The sequence below is a fragment of the Haliotis cracherodii genome, unplaced genomic scaffold, assembly GCF_022045235.1.
Source record: "Haliotis cracherodii isolate W230 unplaced genomic scaffold, xgHalCrac1.p SCAF_2, whole genome shotgun sequence".
In the NCBI taxonomy this organism is placed as follows: Eukaryota; Metazoa; Mollusca; class Gastropoda; order Lepetellida; family Haliotidae; genus Haliotis; species Haliotis cracherodii.
The window spans coordinates 79,329,167-79,342,336 of record NW_027266275.1 but is presented as its reverse complement, the minus strand read 5'-3'; the positions used below and the strand labels follow the sequence as shown (position 1 = coordinate 79,342,336).

The following is a 13,170-nucleotide window of genomic DNA, read 5'->3' as shown; positions in this document are numbered from 1 at the left end:
GTCACATGAAGCACCGCCTGACCTTGGAAGTCCTTTAGACTTTGGGTGGACAAAAACTGTGGACATGTCGCTTGTACCGAACTTCTTTGAAGGGCAATCTGCATCAGAGCTGCTTGAGAGCCTTGTGTGCCACTGTGTACGTGGTATCTGTCACACAAGATGCACATGCAGACAAAATAATTTGACATGCGTTGAATTATGTTCTTGTGGGGCTCAGGAGAAATGCACAAACAATGCTGATGGACTTGTGTGAACGTTGTGAACGCTGCGAACGCTGTGAACGCTGCGAAGGTATCTCGTTGAAACTGTTAAAATCTTTGTTTATACTGCACGATATTGTCTAACAATATAACATACCATAAAGGGTAGTAACTATAGCTACATGGATAAAGCCATGTTAGTAGTTAAGGAATTATTAACTTTTAACTGTCTTCGCACAGGCTTACACTGATACCTAAGTACAATATAAGTACAATACCTATTTGGATGACTTATTGTCCAAGCTGTTCTTCAGAATCTATATCTGTAAAGATTCTGTGGCCATCAAGTCATAATGACTCGCTATGAGATAATTTACAAGCAATGAAGTATGTATTGCCGTCATTTTATTTCGGAATAGCATAGAAAATTGACCGAAATTTACCTACATTCAAATGCCTGATAAAAACAACTGTCCACATCGTTTTTATTACGACATGCATTTTTGTAATCCATATGTTTCAAGCTTTCATTTGATATATAATATGACTATAATGATCATCACTTTCCGGTCTCGTTTCCTGCTCTATTGCTTTTAGGCACTGTTGTGGAATCAGTTTCCTGCCATACTTTATAACCGAAACTTGTATCTGCACATCCGTCTGAAGTGATGACGCCGACAAGCATCGCATGGCATCATGAGAAAATACATTTATATAATATGCCTCTGTCAATGTGTATCTTGAAAGGACATTGCTCAATTAAACATTGAGATATGGTAGTTGGGCTAAAAATAGTTTGTAATTTATTCGGTAGTATGGCGGTAAGTTTAATTTTCATGTACAGTAAGGGTTGTAAATTATATGGTTTTGCAGTGCTTCAGCAGGGCTGGTGGAAGTCGTTATCTTGTAGTCAATTAATCTATTTATTACTCACGTTTGGCAGTAAAATTCCATTGGAATTTCCTATGACGGTTGCGAGGTCCACATGTCTTTCTGGCGTAGCGTGTTTCCGGATCTTTAGGTGTCGCCGAACACGCTATATTAGGAATTATCATTTGACCAATGGGAAGTTTAGAAGATTGTATGACCCCGTGACCTATGAATATGGTTAGCTCCATGGGTATAAAAGCCTGATACGACCGAGATCAGTCGTCTGAAGTTTCGGGTATCCCGACAAGTAAGTCCATAACACCCACTACGGGGGAACATCCCTCTAGGCGATAAGGTTTTCCTTACGACTAGTTTTAGGTGTAGGTTTATTATGTGGTAGTCGGGTGGGGGAAAATTAGTTGTAGGAAAAATATGTAGAAATAAGGATTTAGGTTGGTTGGAAAGTAAGAAATAAGTTAAAATGTAGGTTTTGTAAGGTATTTATTTAGTATAGTTATTTGAATAGTGGTGTGGGGGAGAAGTAGGTGTAGGAGAAAATAGGATAAATTAGGCAGTTAAGATAAGGAAATTTAGGCCAACAGTAAAGGTTTAATTGTGTGTGACTGCTTTCTTTTTGTATTTTTCTGATTTATTGTTAATTTGTACATTTTGTTAAGTTTAATAAATCATCTAATTATGATTTTGTCTGAAATGAAAGGTATGTAAATTTGATTGATGTGGATATGTGGCCATTACATCTTTTTGATCTGTTTAATCTAATTATTGTATATATATATATTTTTATGAATGTTATAGAATTGTACTTTGTAGGTTGGACCTGAATCCCTGTTTATCGGGTGTACGTAACATGGTGTAGAATGTTTTATTGACGAGTGTGAAAATTATTGAGCGAAATTCAATCCATAACATTATTTACAGTAATTGGAATAATTTAAGTGCAATAAAAGATGCTCACCGCTGAACATCTTAAGAGCCCATTCTGTGGTTTATTGTTGATGCTGAATGCCTTTGTGCCTCAATGTCATCCAGTGTTTCTTCACTTATTTTGGGGAATCTCCCATCACCCTCAGTGGGCGTGTCATCCACGGGTTCGTCTTTAACTTGCGTAACAGGAACTTCACATGCGGTTGTCTCATTTTCTTGACCCAGTGACAATAATATGGCATCGAGATCATCACTATCGATCCAGTGTACATCGAATGAACCGTAATCAAACTTTGATACCTGTTCATCGTCCATTTTTTAGTGTTGACATCTAGCAGACGATAACACAAAACAAAACAAATTTATCAATGTACTATTTTTTTTATTTCAAACACGGCAGAATACTTTTCTAACCGATGGTTTACCAAAACAGTTGTGTAATTAAATAACACAGTATAATGTTATTTTTGTCACATGACTTGAGCAAGATATAAATAGAATACACGGAAGGCAAAGGAATTCCCATGAAGGGTTTTCCCAGGAATGTATTGGAAAGTAGTCCCGGCATGGAGTGACACCTCGCGCTGAACGTGTTAACGTCAAATTGTGTCGTTCATACGCTTATGAACGTCAGTTTCTCGGTCATGTGACCAGCTTCTCGTCCAATGGAAAAGCCGTATATCGTGTAAACTTCAAATTAAAAAAATATTTAAGAATTGACTTTCACTTTGTGTGAGTTCAATGGAGTATGAACCTTCATAGAGTGAGGGCCAAACTGAATGAACGTCGGAGCTTGCGACTCATTGTTTTCGTGCTAGGGAATTCCCAGGGGTTTCCTCAGGAATGTGCAAGTAGTCCGTCAGTGTTTACGTCATTTCAAGAACACGGTCTCGTGAAATCGTATGAACGTCAAATTTTGTCGTTCATACACTTATGAACGTCAATCTTTCTATATATTTTTTAATTTGAAGTTTACACGATATACAGCTTTTTCCATTGGACGAGAGGTCCGTCACATGACCGCGAAATTGACGTTCATAAGTGTATAATTTTTTAATTTGAAGTTTACACGATATACGGCTTTTCCATTGGACGGGAGGTTGGTCACATGACCGTGAAATTGACGTTCATAAGTGTATGAATGTAGCAGGGGTAATAAAATATATAACATTATATACTGTACATAGAATAGCATACGGCTGCATATTAATTATTTCCTAGTTTGAGCAATCACATTAATCCATACATGCAACGCATACAGTTACACATCACTAGTTCGTTGTAGATAACTTATATAAATACAATTTACCGAACATTCAAATAGTAATATATATATTAAATGTCTCTTATCATAACTGAATATATCAGTTACACGCCATATAGTTAGAAGAATACTAGTAGCAGTGTGGCGTCATAAATATATACTTATTATCTCTAAGAGTAGGAATATATATCAAATGCTACCATGTTGTGTTAAATTACAACACATAGAAAATACATATGAATTCATTCATAAGTGAGTGATAAAAATAAAGGATTTATACATACCCTGTGGGTGACATCGGGGTGTGTCTATAAACCCACATCATATAGGATTATGGCATTCCTATAAAAAGTAAATAACATAACTATCATGCCTGAATATATACATACATACATCATGACAACCATTTCCTTAAATTATAGAAAACCAACTTCTAATTCAATCCTTACATTCAAAACTCACAATCAAATCATGCTCTCACACATACTTACATGTTAAACACTTTATACTGATAAAATAGAAGATATCTTGATTATTTGATATCATAGGTAAGCATTTACAATATTTTACATTATTGATAACATATTTAAATGATAAGTTAGAATTCTGTTTAGGAAAGATAATGTAAATAACTAACCTGAACTATATGTAGTCCATGTCCTGTCTGTGCAGAGTTATAAGCAGAGTGAATAAAAAGTGTGCAAATGTTAGGGAGGAAAGCTGTTGTTAGATAATGTTAATCAGCTAGGAAGCAGAAAGCTATTGCATTGACAAGCTAGAGAGTTGGTGACAAAGGGACAGGAATAGAATAACCTGTCCACCCTTCAATAAAATTGGACCAACCGCTTGGACTCTTAACCCATGCATATACATTTTGTACTACAACTAATGAAGATGTATACAACTACTTGAAATGTAAAGAGCTAAAACTATATTCCTAAAAACTATATAAACATAATCCTGTTACATATTTCCTCCCCCAGAGAAATGATGTCCTCATCATTTTCCGGCAGTGATGTTGAGAAGTGCGTCCTGGGCCTTGTCCTGAGCATTGTAGAGAATACCCTCAGCTATAAGGGAACTGACATAGCTTGGTCTTGTCATCCATTCTGGCTGTGGCTGTGCCGACAAAACATACTCTTCACTTCTCATCCATTTGGGTTTATGTCTCTCCCGGGTCGATCTTCGGGGCGATGGTGCAGACGGAATATCTCCAGATGAGTCATCGTCTGGGTCTTATCTCGGGGTAGGTTCCGGAACATCAGGAATGTTTCTTTCTGGGGATGTTTCTTCTCCTGTGCTAGGGTCTGGCGAAGGGGTATCTTCCTGCCCATGATCCTGAGCAGTCTCATCAGTTTCCTCTGTATCCATAATATCACTTCTTCTATCTCCTCTGCTCTTTCTTCCCCCTCAGCTGGCCGATCAACTGCTCTGACAGTTGATGCTGAGGACCTGGATGTGTGGATCGGGATCATAACTGATTCGTCTTCACTGTCATCAGTTTCTTCTGGCTCAGGTGTCTTAATAGTCTGTGCTCGAGTGGTTGGCTTTTTTCTTGGAGATGGAATTGGCCTGGCTAGAAGGGCTGGTGTCGGTACTGATGGTGCCTGATTGGATATGGTCCCAATTGGAAGAAGAAGATTTCTATGTAGAGTCCTTCTCTTCCCTTCTCCGGATTCTTTTCCGACAATGTAGACTGGGACAGATGGATTTGGCTTGTCCAACACTGCATAGACATCATTCTCCCACCTGTCAGCAAGCTTGTGACGACCATCATAGGCAACAATCTTCACAAGGACTCTCTCACCAGTCTCCAGTACTGCCGCTCTAGCCTTCTGGTCGTATTTGGTCTTCTGCCTTTCCTTAGCTTTGGTTGCCATCTCTGCTGCAAGGTCATACGCCTGTTTTAACCTATCCTGTAAAGATTTTGTATACTTCAAAACAGATTTGGGCTTGCTTGGCTCAATGTCAAGCCCGAATGCTATGTCAACAGGAAGCCTTGGGTGCCGACCAAACATCAAGAAGAAAGGAGACTGGCCCGTGCAATTATAAGCATGCACAAGTGGACCAACATGTGTTCCAGTCTCGCTTGCTGCCTGGATCCAAGGTTCCTAGCATGTTGCACAACGTTCGGTTAAAGCGTTCACACATCCCATTGCCCATTGGATGGTAAGGCGTGGTTGAAGATTTTTCAATCTTCAGCATTTTACAAAGCTCAGTCGTCAGGGTACCCACAAAGTTTGCTCCTTTATCAGAGTGAATCCACTTCGGTAGGCCATAATGAACAACAAAGTTGTTGAAAAAGAGCTCAGCCGTTGTCTTTGCAGTGGTGTTCCTGCAAGGATAAGCTTGAGCATATCTAGTGAAGTGATCGGTTATCACGAGAACACATTGCTGGCCCCCCTTTGATGTTTCTAATCCAAGGAAGTCCAAACAAACAAGTTCAAGTGGTTGTGATGTTGTAATATGCACTAGAGGTGCTCGAGATGTAGTTGTCTTACGTTTGATGCAACGATCACAGGACTGCACATGCACTTCAACATCTTTGGTCATTCCAGGCCAGTAGAATCTTTCCCTCAAGAGAGAAACTGTTCTGTCTCTGCCTGGATGACCAACATTGTCATGCAAACTGCGCAGCACTGCACCTCTACATCTACTAGGTAAGACAAGTTGCAACTGTTCTCCTTGACCTGTCTTGGTTGTTCTATGAAGAACTCCTCTGTGCAGCTGCATCTGTGGAAAGTTCTTGGTGAGAGATGTCATGTTACTGTCTCCAGTGTATTGATTCCTGTTTGGTCTGGTGCCGCATTCCAAGTGGTCAATGATGGTAGCCAGGGATGGATCTCTCATCTGTGATCTCCAGTCCTTGGCATTGATATCACACTTGTCCTCAGGTATATCAATATCATCCTCATCTATGACTTGTGCTGACATGCAGATACTTTCCACAAGGTTAGGAACTTGGATGATGTTGCAGATGGCATTCACAGAGTCAGTGGATAATTCCTCTATTGGTAACTTGTCTGGCAGCCTTGACAGAACATCAGCATCAATGTTACTCTTCCCTGGTCTGTACCTAATGCTGAAATTATACGCAGAGAGTGCTGCCAACCATCGATGACCAGTAGCATCAAGGCGAACAGTGGTTAAGACATACGTGAGAGGATTGTTATCTGTGACAACTGCAAACTCATGTCCATACAAGTAGTCGTTGAACTTCTCTGAGATTGCCCACTTCAAACGCAGAAACTCCAGTTTATGTGCAGAGTAGTTTCTCTCAGATTTGTTCAAACCCCTGCTTGCATAGGCAATCACTCGCAGTTGCCCATCCTGCTCCTGGTATAGCACTGCTCCTAATCCTCGAGTACTGGCGTCGATGTGGAGCTCAAAGGGTTTGGATAAATCAACATATCCAAGCACTGGTGGTGTTGACAAGCGAGTCTTCAGTTCCTGAAAAGCCTCTTGCTGTTCTTTGCCCCACTTCCAGTCGATGCTGTTGGAATGCTGCTTGGATTTGGACTTCTTGGATGCTGACTTTGGCATCAGTTCTGACAGTGGTCTGGCAATCTTGGAGAAGTTCTTGACAAATTTCCTATAATAGCCAGCAAAACCAAGAAATTTCCGGACCTCTTCTGGATTGGATGGTGTTGGCCAGTCTTTAATCTTGTGCACTTTCTCTGGGTCAGCTTCGATGCCATCTGCTGAAACAATATATCCCATATATCGGACTTTCTGCTTAAAAAACTTGCACTTCTTGGGAGCGAGTTTGAGTCCACATTCTTGCAACCTGTGGAAAACAAGTTCTAACCTCTCAACATGCTCTTCATAGGTTTTTGAGAAGATTATCAGATCATCAAGATAAATCAAGCAGATCTTTAAATGCAGTCCTTCAAGGCATTTTTCCATTAGTCGCTGGTATGTTGCAGGAGCTTTGGATAGTCCGAATGGCATTCTATTAAATTCAAAGAATCCAAGTGGTCCTACTGTAAAGGCTGTTCTTTGCTTGTGTTCTTCTTCGACTTCCACTTGGTGATAACCACTCTTCATATCCAACACCGAGAAAAAGGTATTTCCGCCAAGACATTCAAGTAGTTCTTCAATACGAGGGAACGCGTAGGAATCTTTAATGGTCTAAAGATTCAGCTCGCGAAAGTCAATGCACATGCTCAGACGTCCATCTTTCCTCTTTGCTAATACAACATTAGAGGCCCATGGGCTATGAGACCTTCTAATGACTCCAGCTGATATGAGTTCCTGAAGATGAGTCCTAACTTCTTCATACATGGCTGGGGGGATCCTACGGTGTTGCTGTTTGAATGGCGTGTTGCCATATAAGTCTATCCTGTGCTTTACCATAGAACAGTTGCCAAGATCATCATCCCTCTTTGAAAATATATCCTTAAACTTCAGGATTATGTCAAGTCCATCGGCAATCTGTTCACGGGAAAGTCCTTCCTTGTCTATCTCCACTTGGTTAATGATAGCATCGGAGTCCACTGGTTTTCCTGGAGGCAAATCCTTAACTGTGACAGGTTGGAGTTCACAAAGTAAAGCCTTAGAAGGGATGACAAATGTCTGTGTGGTGATGTTGGAGACATGCACTTCTATTTCCGTTGGAGTGTCACACTCATACTTGATGATGGTTGGGGCAATGTCAAGGTCGCTTGCTACAGCTGAGTTGACTGTGACTTGAAGAAGTGCACAGACCTGTGGGTAAACAATCCCTTTTGCAAGATGTCCCCTAATGATGGTAGTACTGTTACCTGGAATGATGATGTTACATAACTCTGAAGATCTTACAAGTCCAAGTTTCCCATACTTTGCCAACTGTCTTTCACGTAGAACCATTGTTCGATAGGCCAGGTACCATGGAGTATGGAGTCTTGCTCGCTGAAGGAACTGAACACCAACAGTATCTCGGCAGTTGTCAGGGAGTCTTTAAAGTACGTTGGTTCCCAAAAGAGCCGGCACTCGTCCGTTATACCTTGTGTCCGGGACAACAAGTACTAAACATGATAAGGCTCCTTTGCTGTCATTGCCGCTGCCTGTAGTCGTAATTCCAACCTGTACATATCCCATGTATGGTAATTGCTCTCCTCCTGCACATTCTATGTTGAGTATATCATCAAGTGGACTGAGTGGAATGTAGCTTAAATAACCTTCGTAGAACGATTGTGACATCACAGATACGGTAGCTCCTGTGTCTAAAAAAGTCTGTACAGGTGTGTCTTCAATCCAGATAGTTACTTCAGTGGAGCTTCCAACCATCTGGAATCTCACTTCTGGGGCGCAGATAGGAACCTAAGGGTGGCCCCTCCCCATAGGCCTGGGCCAGTTTAAAGGACGTCGCATGTGATCCATACGAACTCTGCATCCATAAGAAAGATGTCCTTGGTAGCCACATCTCCAGCAGGTAGGCATCTCTGATTCTGAACTTGGCTGAAATCTAGAGGCTGTAGGAGCTGTTGATGCTGGTGGAATCGGTGAATTCTGTTGATAGGTTGGAGGTGGAGGACCAAACTGATCAGACTGATTCTGGCTGTTACCACTTCTTGTAGTCACTTGAGTCCAGTTACCTTTGGTCCCTCTTCCTCTGTTATACTGACCTCTTCCTCGGTGTCCGTGCTTAGGCCCTAAAAATCCTGAATATTGAGCTTGCTCCTGAAAAACATGAGTTGAGAGTTGCTGTTGCTGTAACTCAGTCATTCCTGTGTGTAGCTCCTTCACCATAGCCTTCAACTCTGTTAGTTCACTCTTGGATTCCTTTGGCTCAGATGGTGTTGCCATGTTAACAGAAGCTGTCTTTGTCTTTGGCTTGGTCTTGGAGGTGTCAGCCTTGCCTCGCTTCAGATCAAATTCCATTTCCCTGAGGCACAAGCGCAGATCATCAAAACTATAGATGAAGTCGTACTTGTAGCCAGCCAGAGTCTTCAATGATGGATTGAGTCCATCCCATAGGCGAGTACGCAGCATGTCATCCTGTTCAGCCTGTGAAAGGGATTTCTGTTTAGCTAACGGAAACATAAGGCGATCCAAACGGCAGCTCCAGGTAGCAACATCCTCATCTTCTCCTTGACAGGCACTGTAAAATTCTGACATTAGAGTAGAACTTCGACGCAGAGTTCCAAAAGCACTTTTCAACTTATGTAGTAGAATTGCAAAATCCGCATGGGGCCCTAGCTTCATAGATATGATAGCTGCTTCTCCTTTAAGCGACTTCCTAATAGCTTGAAGGATGACGTCATGGCTATGGGTCTTGGTTCCAGTAAGGCATTCCACTTCATAGATCCAGTGATCATAGTCTGTGTCCTTTCCTGGTTCGCCACTGAAAAGGGAAGTTTAGGAAAATGTTGGTAAGTAACATCTCGGCGTGATGCTGATGCGTGACCTTCATGTTCCTCTTCCTGTTTAATAGGATGCTCCTTCTGTGAGATACCTTGTATCCAAGCTTTAAGGTATTTAGGCGAGTCCACTTTAGGCTGGAAACCCATCTTCTTAAATGCTACTAGCATATCTTCCATTTCCTCTTGGCTTAACTCCATAGTGTTAGGTGGGGTATCCGTAAATGAAAGTCCTGGAAGAGAATAAAAAAAAAGATACCTGGAAAAAATGAAAAACCAGTAACCTGAAATAAACTAAGGAGAAAAAAATACAAATGGAATATAACCATTTGAAAAGTAGGGAGTATTGCTAATAAAAGTCAAAGCAATATTTGATTGCACGTGGCAAATATGAATGACTGACAGTCAGTGAGGTATGTGTAATATCATCAATTTGATATATACATGTGACCAAGGTCACGGCACTTGGTCGCAGTAATGAAATCAGAACTTGATCAAAACCTGATCAAAATAATCAGACTATCAAGTGATTGAAACATGAATGTACCACACCAAGTGATACCGACGGACGTGGATCAACACGTGATTTAAGCGAGTAGATCAGTTAAAGTGATCAAACTGAAATCACTATATGATCAAAACGAGGGAGCCACAAGGTGGTGGAAAAAATTATAGTGCCATGGTACCAACAAAACAATAACCCCAAAGTGATGGTAAATATTTGAAGTACGCGCGCGTTTATTTGTTACAGCAATCACGAAGTTCAGAACAGCCGCCTTAACGAAACACAAAAGATCCTGAAAGTAAACTATGTCTAATCTGTAGAATTCATTTAAGGCCGATCACATAGGTGAGCGGGACAAACAACCTAATTGCCTTGACAACCACAATTGTATTTCAAGAAAACAAACCATTCATGATAAAACCTGTAGAAAGCAGAAGTGAGGGAAGTGCAAGTGTGATTTGCTATGTGTTAATTACTAAGGTGAACAATACTGCTCGTCACTCAGTCAAGAAATGAAAACTAAATGACTAAACTATAGCATAATGAAAGTAGTATAGGTTTACACTAAATAAGCTGTATTATAATTTAGTTGAGTACTTACCTGTTTATTTTAATCTAATTTAGCACCTGCAAGTTTATTTCATTCACACAATCAAAGAAGCTCACCATAAAATTGATAACAGAGAATAACAAAATAGCAAACTAAGTAATTGAAAACAACTAGGAAGCCATGGCTAAGATAAACACCACATGGTAGATGTGTAGACTAAGTGAAAAAAGGTACAACAAAATACTTGTATGGTAAACAACAATTAAATGTGTATAAATATACCAAGTTTACCCAGTACAACGTTATTGTAATACTAAGTAAAAACAGGTAATTAACTAAGGTTACATGGTAATGACTTACTAAGTAACACCAATATAGAACTGTTTATTGGCCGGCACAATGAACTAGTGAATAACTCAAGTATTACATATTCTAAGTTACAAATATCAAGTTACAGGGATGAAGATAGGAATGCGTATTTACAATTACCAAAATAATGGAGTAGCAATATCACAGAATGGAAGACAATCATCAGCAACTGTTAGTATCACGTGTCCATGAAGGAAGCTTCCATAAAGTCTGTTACAGTTTCTTGAGCAAGAATAGTCAATCACGAATCGGAAACTGTAAATAAGTCATAAAATTCACAAGGTGAAAGTTCAAAGTTCAAGGTCACTGATTACTGCACATGTATATAAACTGGAGAGGAAATTATAGTGTCAAGGAATGCGCAACTCACAATATCCACGAATGTCCATGAATATCACAAACAGATGTGGGTGTCCTGTATGCAAGTGTCAATTCCTCACTGGGGGCTCCATTGTAGCAGGGGTGGTTCATTACGAAAAATGACAAGATGCGGTTGTGTTGGTTGAGGTGACATTTATTCCATTATCAATCACAATTAATCAATCACCCTGTAATAAAATATATAACATTATAAACTGTACATAGAATAGCATACGGCTGCATATTAATTATGTCCTAGTTTGAGCAATCACGTTAATCCATACATGCAACGCATACAGTTACACATCACTAGTTCGTTGTAGATAACTTATATAAATACAATTTACCGAACATTCAAATAGTAATACATATATTAAATGTCTCTTATCATAACTGAATATATCAGTTACCCGCCATATAGTTAGAAGAATACTAGTAGCCGTGTGGCGTCATAAATATATACTTATTATCTCTAAGAGTAGGAATATATATCAAATGCTACCATGTTGTGTTAAATTATAACACATAGTAAATACATATGAATTCATTCATAAGTGAGTGATAAAAATAAAGGATTTATACATACCCTGTGGGTGACATCGGGGTGTGTCTATAAACCCACATCATATAGGATTATGGCATTCCTATAAAAAGTAAATAACATAACTATCATGCCTGAATATATACATACATACATCATGACAACCATTTCCTTAAATTATAGAAAACCAACTTCTAATTCAATCCTTACATTCAAAACTCACAATCAAATCATGCTCTCACACATACTTACATGTTAAACACTTTATACTGATAAAATAGAAGATATCTTGATTATTTGATATCATAGGTAAGCATTTACAATATTTTACATTATTGATAACATATTTAAATGATAAGTTAGAATTCTATTTAGGAAAGATAATGTAAATAACTAACCTGAACTATATGTAGTCCATGTCCTGTCTGTGCAGAGTTATAAGCAGAGTGAATAAAAAGTGTGCAAATGTTAGGGAGGAAAGCTGTTGTTAGATAATGTTAATCAGCTAGGAAGCAGAAAGCTATTGCATTGACAAGCTAGAGAGTTGGTGACAAAGGGACAGGAATAGAATAACCTGTCCACCCTTCAATAAAATTGGACCAACCGCTTGGACTCTTAACCCATGCATATACATTTTGTACTACAACTAATGAAGATGTATACAACTACTTGAAATGAAAAGAGCTAAAACTATATTCCTAAAAACTATATATGCAATATCCTGTTACATGAACGACACAATTTGACGTTCATACGTTTTTCACGAGACCGTGTTCTTTAAATGACGTAAACACTGACGGACTACTTCCACATTCCTGGGCAAACCCCTGGGAATTCCCTAGCACGAAAACACACATAAGCGTTCTTTCTGATCATTTAGAACCTTTATTCTTGGTCTCAGCGTTTCAGTATAAATTGAGAAATGTCAGAGAGCGTGACTGCATGATTGTTCACGAATATTCTCGCTGCTGCTTATCCTAATGAACAAACGATGAAATGCACATCCAAACTATCGTAGTGTCGACTCGATCCGTGCCAAGGCTGACATTGACCGTCTCCAGCAATCTATGAATTTACCTTAGTGTCTGTTTGACGCATCTTTATTCACCTTTCAATGATCGGCCAGTTGATCAATGATGACGTACACATGTAACCGCCATTCGTTCATTAACAACTTCGGAAATCACTCCCGTCACGTTTATCGTGTCGGCCATTTTGACGTCTT

At 39.6% G+C, this 13,170-nt stretch overlaps 1 pseudogene; it reads right to left on the bottom strand.

Moving 5' to 3' along the window:
* Positions 1-8,580: 8,580 nt before the first annotated feature.
* Positions 8,581-9,821, bottom strand: LOC139467812 (uncharacterized; annotated as a pseudogene).
* Between the last annotated feature and the right edge of the window lie 3,349 nt (positions 9,822-13,170).